The sequence below is a fragment of the Brachycentrus maculatus genome, unplaced genomic scaffold (assembly GCF_059751285.1).
Source record: "Brachycentrus maculatus isolate JH-2025_06_01 unplaced genomic scaffold, ASM5975128v1 h1tg000176l, whole genome shotgun sequence".
NCBI classification, from domain to species: domain Eukaryota; kingdom Metazoa; phylum Arthropoda; class Insecta; order Trichoptera; family Brachycentridae; genus Brachycentrus; species Brachycentrus maculatus.
Genome location: NW_028280928.1, coordinates 1450874 through 1460000, shown reverse-complemented (window position 1 = coordinate 1460000; position 9127 = coordinate 1450874). Strand labels below are relative to the sequence as shown.

Genomic DNA, 9127 nt, shown 5'->3' with positions numbered 1-9127 from the left:
AACAGGACGGCGCTACGTGCCACACAGCCGAAGCTACACTCGATGTTTTGCGCCCCATTTTCAAAAAAAAAATGTTATTTGGCGGACCCTTTAGAAGACGTGCCCAAAACCAACTTCTCCAAAAAAACATTACCTGTACTCAAACTTTTGCATTATAAAGTAGATATTGGTGATCGAATCAAAATGTATAAACGATATACATAACGTCATATATTAAAAATCGACAATTTTCAGTTGTGTATGTTTTCGGAATGCCCAGAAAATGTACTATATCCCAGCAAATGCGGCATATTTTTAACTTAATATTTACCCGCTACAGGACAGTGTTGTTTTTGCATTTTGAAGAAAAGGTATTGTTTAATTATTTTTTTTAATATATACTTAAAATTTTTCAAATGGAGAAAAAACATTCAGCTTTTACCTACAAAGATCTGTTACACAGTAAAAAGTTCAATAAGTGGATTGAGATTTATTTTTAATACATTGTATTATATTTTTAAACTTTAAAAACGATCTCCTGAAAAATCAAGTTTTTTTATGTATGACGTTTTTGAAAGGAGTGAGCGATATAGAAACACATACAAAACATTTTAAGAAAAGTGGTATTATCATTTAAATTAAAAATAATTTTTTCATAGTTAGTCTCACCTAATCTCAGGGGCGTGCCTTCCATATAGGCAGAAAAGCAGTGCCTATCCTAATTTTCCCGTGTGACATATAAAAACGCAGCCAGTACCTACCTTACCTTACTAAGTAGTACCAGCATACTTACTACATACCTCTACTGCCATACATACCTTACTACATACCTCTACTGCCTACCCTATTAAGTAGTACCTAGCTTACCTTACTACCTACCTCTACTGCCTACCCTAATTAATTATCTGTGCGCGCCACTGCTAATCATTATTGTATTACATTATTGTATCACTGTATTAAATTTTTTACATCAACAAAAAATATTTGACTTACTTTAGAGTTCACTTCTTGATTTTCACTTTTAAAATTTTAAATGTTCTGTTAATTTTCAGCTCAGTTTGTGATCTCCATGAGAGGAAAGACACTTATCAAATTGGGTGGTTACACATATTGCCTAAGAAGTAATACTGAAAATACCCTACGTCTCCGATGGAAATGCTCCACACATTCGTCCAAAAGATGCAATGCTAAGATTCATACCGTAAATGGTATTATTATATTCGCAGACATCAACCACAATCATTGATAATAATTAATAAAAATAAGTATATGTGGCGAATGCGAGCGGGAGAACAGAACGAGGTCGACCGAAAAAGACTTAGCGCGATGAGATCAATTAGAACCTAAAATCTGGCGGTCTACGTAATCCATATATCTAATGGATGGTATGAATGTAAAAAAAGCGAGGAGTGTATGTCAGGATAGGAGAGTGTTGTGTTCAATCCTCTCTGCCTACCCCTGCGGGGAAACGGCGTGATGATAGAAGTAGTAATAATTTTATTCAGTAAAACCTCGATATAACGGACTAATTGTGGGAGGGGGTGTCCGTTATTTAAAAATTTGTTTAAAATAAAACAAAACCTTTTTTTTGTAAATATGAACACTAAATTTAAATAAACAGAAACAAAACAAAATAAAAACAATTTAATGTTTGTTGTCTTCGGACACTCCGAAAGTGAGACTACTGTTTGATATTAACAGGACGTTTTTACCTAGTACTCGTACATAACATAGTTCACTTCCTAAGTAAAATCAAGAAGTAAAATCATATACCCAAGTTACTTCACTGCTAACTCAGAATCAATGAAATGTATAAACTCATGCCTCTAGCGAGATAGCGAGTGTTTTTGCCTAGAATTTTCACTTATGAATTACATGAAATTATAGTAACTTTAAACATGAAGAGTAAATCCACTCACGAGTAGGCGTAGGCTATGAAACATAAAAAGTTGAAGCCTGAATAGGGTCATGATAAGTGGTGTTGCAAAAGCCGTTGATTTCAGAGTCACTTGGACGTTAGGTAATTTTAAAAAAAGGACGTTTTAATTTTTTTTACATTTGACTTGACTTTAGTCTGTTATATCCAAAGTTCGTTAAATAGAGATCCGTTATATTGTGGTATCACTGTATAAATTATGTAGCGCCATTTTCATAAAATACTCAAGCGCGCTTTGCTGTGATTATATTGGGACAAAGAAAAATATTAAAATTATTTAATAAACAAACGAGTTTTAATCTTTTTCTAAGGATCCTCTCACTCTTACTGTTGGCGAACTTCTGAAGGAAGAGCAAGAGAAGAGCAAAGCAAAGACGCGCTCGCCAAATTTAGTGCGCTGGTCGAGCTGGTGAGATTACAGCTTCAATAGGTAAGAACGCTTTTTGATGTCAATTATAACAAATGATTCAAATAAAAAAATGACAATAATAACCTTGCAGTGTTCGGATTGTAACATATGTTAAATAATAGTCACAGGTAGAGGTATTACGGTATTGCCACATAATCCTATACAATAAATATACTTTTCATTGTCAAATATCGTGTTTAATAAATTTATTCAATCTCTGCTGAATAAAAGCTTTCTCAATCCAACAAAGATGGTTGTTGTGAACTCATATGTACTGTGTCATGAGATTTACGGTAAATCTAGAAGTTGTAAATTTGAATAGTGTGGTTGTCAATCATGGTTAGAGTGGTGAATGTTGCACTTGTGTAAAATTGTCACTTAACCAGCCTATGACAGGTCATAAGCATAAATACCCAGACTTCTATATTCTTATTTATCCATGTTGAGTAGTCAGGCAACTGCAATTGATGTTCATAAAATCTTTTGTTCTAGGGATGAACTAATCTGGGCGATTTGCTTCGAAATTAGTAAGTTTGGTTTTCATCTTGTTACACTCTTTTGACACATTTCGGACTGGCATTATTGCTTGTATTCAGGCAACTGCGAGTTATGTTCATCTAATATTTTGTTCTAGAGATAAACTTATTTGGAAAATTTGCTTTAAAATTACTAAGTTTGCTTTTCATCTTCTTGCAGTACTTTTAACACATTTCGGACGGGTACTACTGCTTGTAGCCAGGTAACTGCAAGTAATGTTTATGTAATCTTTTGTTCTAGGGACGAACTAATCTGGACAATTTGCTTTGAAATTAGTAAGTTTGCTTTTCATCTTGTTGTAGTACTTTCAACACATTTCGGACGGGAATTAATGCTTGTAGTTAGGCAACTGCAAGTAATGTTCATCTAATCTTTTGTTCTAGGGATGAACTAATCTGGACAATATGCTTTGAAATTAGTAAGTTTTCTTTTCGTCTCGTTGCAGTACTTATAATCCCAAGTTCACGTAACGCCCATGGAGTGCTGGTGATCGACGGGCATCGCTTCTATGTGAACAAGGTGAAGGGATACACGCTGTGGTGGAAGTGCTATGGCTACCGGACCACCAATTGCACCTGTATGGCTGTGACCATAGAAGGCAACCTGGCAAAACTGTCTGCCACGCATAATCACGATTCCATCTTCTAGTAATGAAATCAACGATAATTATCAACATTTTGAGTGTGTCCAAATACTTGTTCACAAATCTGGATTATCTCGGATCATGGGAGTTATTTTTCATATAATTTTTTTACCTCTCAACATAGAAATGAACAAGTATTTTGACACACTCAAAATGTTGTCGATTTGAGGGGTGTCTCAACTTGATATAAAACATGTATCATTCTTTTATAATTTATTGATTTGGAATGAACTTTATGGAATGATGTGTTCATTATTAAAAATAAGGCACTTATTTTAGACCACTAATTGAATGTTATTTCATTTCACACGACTAGTTTCGAAAATTACAGATGTTTTCATCGACAGGTTATTTTTTTGTAATATAATTTCACAGTCCGTTCAGTAAAAGGATGGTTCTAACAGCTTATTTTTTATTTACAAACAAAACAATAACAAAATAATGAAATAAATAAATTTCAAAAAATCATAGTTTAATACATTGCGTTAAGTTTTATGATTTAAGTGATTATGACCGCAATTCTAGAATTAGGTTCAGAAAGAATGATGGATACTTGGGTGGGGAGTTTTATTCCTACCTGTATCAATTGATTTTGTAAAAGGATTATTAATTATAAGACAAAAAGTAAAAACAACTATTTTCCCTAATTCGAACATACTTATTTCATCTAAATAACTTTTAAATATTGTCCGATTTCCGGGTTCGGTTCAATGTTCGGTCGAAATTAATATCGGTTTCAATACAAATCAAAACCAAAAATTTCTACGTTTGCGAGGCTGCAAACTGCCTGTGTATTTCCAACTTAATTATTTATTCAATTAATTTCTGATCAAATATTTAATATATTCCTTTAATTAAAGCTTTGTTTTATAAATCTAACATTTATTATTTTTTTTAGTGAAAATAATACCTTCCAAGAGTGCACACGGATGTTTATTGATCGGAGAGTATTCATATTACGCCGTGAAGTCTACGGGACACCGCGTCTGGTGGAAGTGTAAATTCTACAAGTATACCAGGTGCTTATGTACTGCGACACTCATCAACGGCCAGTTGGTGAAGAAAAAAGGCACTCACAACCATACCCCTTTACCTACTTGAAGACCAACACCTTAACGTGAAGATCACATTTACCTTACCGTGAAGATCACAAATACCTTAATGTGAAGATCACAAATACCTTAAATTGAAGATCACATATACTTTAACGTGTAGATCACAAATACCTTAAAGTGATGATCACAAATACCTTTACTTGAAGATTACAAGTACCTCAAAGTGATGATCATAGATACCTTAACTTAAAGATCACATACCTTTACTTATTAAATTGTACCTCGTAGTTACTGACATTGTCCAAGTAGCCATTGACATTCAAGGTTGCACTTTCTTCAGTTTCAATAAATAAAACTGAAAACCACCAACATCTTAACTTGAAGATCTCAAATACCTTAACGTGAAAATCACAAATACCTTAATGTGAAGATCACAAATAGCTTAACGTTAAGATCACAAATACCTTAACGTGATGATCACAAATACCTTAACATGAATATCACCAATACCTTAAAGTGAAGATCCCAAATACCTTAAAGTGAAGATCACAAATACTTTAACGCCAAGATCATAAATACCTTACAGTGAATATCACAAGTACCTTAAAGTGAAGATCTCAAATACCTTTACTTGAAGATAATATACCTTTACTTATGAACTAGTACCTCGTAGTTACTGCTTTTGTTTAAGTAGCATAAACATTAAAAGTTGAACATCCTTCAGTTTCAATCTCATTCGACCGCAAGTCGACCGCAGATTTCGATTACGACTTTGCTGCTAACTGTTTAATGAGATTTACCTACTAGAATTGCAAACTGCGGCAGCTTGAAGCGGTTGACCCAGACACCTTTGCCCAGACTTTAAAACCGATAACCCAGAGTTGCAGGTGCATTTCCGCACTCATCCGTGTTTGCAAGTATCTCTCACACAGGGGTGGCGACATTTTGATTTTTTCTATTAACTTCGAGTCCTGCGTAGTGTGAATGTAAAGTTTGTGTCCTTTTTTGAATATATAAATCAACCGTTTACCAAAGTCTTGCAACTAATTTATTTTTATGTAGATAGTGGATGGTAAAATACAGAATTTTTATCAACACTGTTTTTTGACTTTAGTACGTACGCCTTATTTGTTTGTACCAAATATAGTTATGCCCCATAGAAATATTGTATGATAAATGTAATAGTATTTATGCCGTTAATGGCGAATCAATAAATAATATTATTTATGTTTATTTAGATTTGGCGTTTAATATGTTTTGGTTGGTTGCAAAATATTGCTTTTTAGCAATAAGCCCGCCTATGTACTTATTTTTTTCTGTAGATGAAATTTAAATGAATAAATATGTTAAAATCAAATACTGATTTTTAAGTCTATTAAATAGTATTTTATTGATAAAAACACATAAAAAATTGTACTTTTGTTATAATTGTTTCGCCTTGTTATGGCATTTTTAAACAAATGTGCATTAGTTTGAAAATGCTTTAACAAGGCGATACAATTGTCACAAAAATTGAATGATTTTTATATATTTTTACAATAAAATACAATTTAGTAGGCTCGAAAAATCAGTGTTTGATTTTATTTATAAATTAATGTAATAGTGCATTAGTCTAAGAGGAGATACTCAGTCGTGCTCCTCAGATCCTTGAATGTATGAACAAATTTGAGGGATGCAAAGGAACTTTATAAAGGAAGGAAAAGGGTGATGGAGATTACTGCTATATGTCAAAGAAAATGGAGGAAAAGGATACATCAACAATGTCTAGTTGACTTACTCGTACTCGCATGAGCATGTGTAAGTTCGACGTTGAAAATATGAAATAGAACCTTGAGAAACATATAAATTATTTTAAAATTTGGTAATGTATTCAATTTTTTTTAAAATATGTTTTAGGTGTATTTAAAGAGCAATAAAGTAACATTGTTGAAAGACGTGTACGAAGTAACGAATCAAGAAATGACTGCACAATCAGGTTTATATTACTGGATTCCTTCAAGGACCTTTCGGAGACATCTACAGGGTGTTCCTCATTGATGTTAGGCAGATGACCTCAGAGCTAATAACAAAGTCTATATTACAGGTGTCTTAATTTGATATGAAACAATTTATCGAATAATCCAGTGTCTGATGTAATAAATAATTAATATTGTCAAAAATCAACTGTTCAAAATACGAGTCTCTTAAAAAAATTGTGAACGAATTCGGTATGAATCTCACCTGTGTGCAAACGGAGCAAGCTAAATAGGTAAAATAAAACTAGATTTTTTACGTGAATTTCATTCGATCAGAAGCCGGGTTTCGTCGTAACCGACATCATCAGACTTTTACATATTCTATAAAATGCAGTTCATCCAAGAAATGTCAGTACAAAACTGAAATCTAAATAAATACTTCATAAATTTCTCAACTTGTCGCGCCACAATCACCATTCCTGACAAATCTATTGAAAAAATGTACCAGTATTTGAAAGGTAATTGAGGCTATTGCATACATATAGGATTAAACAATTAATGCAATATGGATATTCAATAATGAGCAGAATGGTGAAAGTTACACAAGTGTATAAAGTGATTGCTTAAGCCAGGTAAACGACAGGTCATAAGCCCTGGGATGCTCAGACATCCATCTTCTTTCATATCGATAGATGTTTCATATCAAGTTGCGACATCTATAATATGGACACTAATAGGATGAATGATCCAGTGTCTGATATAGTAAATAATTAATATTGTAACGAAGACTTTTTTTGTGATTTGTAATTTATCTAATAACTTGTTTTTGTTTCCCGTATAAACCTAAATGACGTCTGAACCTTCTTTTCATGGAAAATAATTCATTGTAATATGTATCTTTTTTCATTTTTATTTTTTAAGCTTATAATTTGACCAGATAATTTATTTACAACATTTTGAGTGTATCCAAATACTTGTTCACAAAATCTGGATTATCTCCAATTACAGGAGTTATTTTCATATTATTTTTTGACATCTCATCAAAGATGAAGAAGATTATAAGCTTAAATAATAAAAATGAAAATGATATTTTCTGGCGTTTCTCATGTGTGTGATTATAATCCAGGATTCGGACCTCACATACTCATATAAGTGTATCATTTTTATTGTTACTCTTATTTCGAACAACTTGGTATTGTTAATGTATTGAATAAAAATCTAATACTGTTGGAATTTTTATTTTTTAATATCTTGTATAATTTGCACACATTTAGCACAGCAAACATACGTATTATAGATAATGTAAAACACATTAATTTTTGAACATATTTTTAATTAAGTATACATTTACCCATTTTATCTTCTTCCAGTTATAAAAAACACATTTATTATTATTTTGATTTGAAATTCCATGTTTTTTTCTTATTGCGTTGAATTAAGTTGAACAAATATGATAATGTAAGAAGTGATAATTGATGTAATTGAATAAATTAACGTATGATCTACCTGAACACCTACAATGACGAATTGATGTTTTTCTTTCAGCATAACACCCATAAATTTTCGTGTTATAATTTTCGATTCTGAAATTCAAAAAATCATCTTAAGACGGGATCCTTAACCCTTGTTTCCCGATAACAAAGAGATCCTTTAACTATTGTAAAAAAAATAGAATATCAAAAAACAAAATTACAGTACGTAGTAGTAAGATTATAAGTACAATAGTTTCTGTGTTAAAAAAAGTATAGCAATTTCAACAAGTTCAATAGTATTGTACTGTAAGTATTGACGTTTAAACGTGTTTTTTCACTCTCGATATTGGCCTAATGGCATAAATTGATCACTTTAGCCAGCCGATAAGCAATATGTATGCCCAGACTTACATTTTTCATTTTATGTGAAGCTACTTAGTCGCTCTTTAGACATCTCAAATTAATCAATCACTAAAGAATCCTAACTTACTGTTTTCAAAAAATTCTGTACTTTATTAATTACATGTAACTGTTTTATTCGACGCAGTTTAATAAACGCCTCGCAAAGTCTGTCATAAAAAAATGAGTAGAATCATAAATCTTGTTTGGATTTATACTAATAATATGATTTATACTTATATCCCAATTCAGTAAGTAAGTCATTAACTTTGTATTAATATGATTTATACATATATCCCAACTCGATAAATAAGTCATTAACTTTGTATTTATATGATTTATACATATATCCCAACTCGATAAATGAGTCAATAACTTTGTATTAATATGATTTATACATAAATCCAAACTCAATATAGAAGTCATTAAAATAAAATATGATAATGATATTTTATAGCGTCTCACGAGTATGTGAGTACAATCCAGAATTCGGACCTCACATACAAATGAAAGAGTTTCTGCTTAATAAAAAGCTTCTCTCATCTCACCATAAATGTCTCTAGTGAATTCAAGCACTATGTTTCGAATTTTTGAACAATATATTTAGAGTTCCAAGAATTTGAGTAGTATGGTTGTTAATCATGGCTAAAATTGGTGAATGTTACTTGTATGTAAAGTGATGCCTATGTCGCTCAGAAAGTAATATTAGTCTGTAACCTTCACAGTCCAATATGGACAGTTT

At 31.9% G+C, this 9127-nt stretch overlaps 1 protein-coding gene across 49 annotated transcripts in view; it reads right to left on the bottom strand.

Annotated features, from left to right (window-relative positions):
- LOC148308110 (uncharacterized) overlaps nt 1-9127 on the bottom strand; it is a 595155-nt gene that overhangs the window by 450877 nt on the left and 135151 nt on the right. The gene's annotated exons all lie outside the window — the stretch shown is intronic.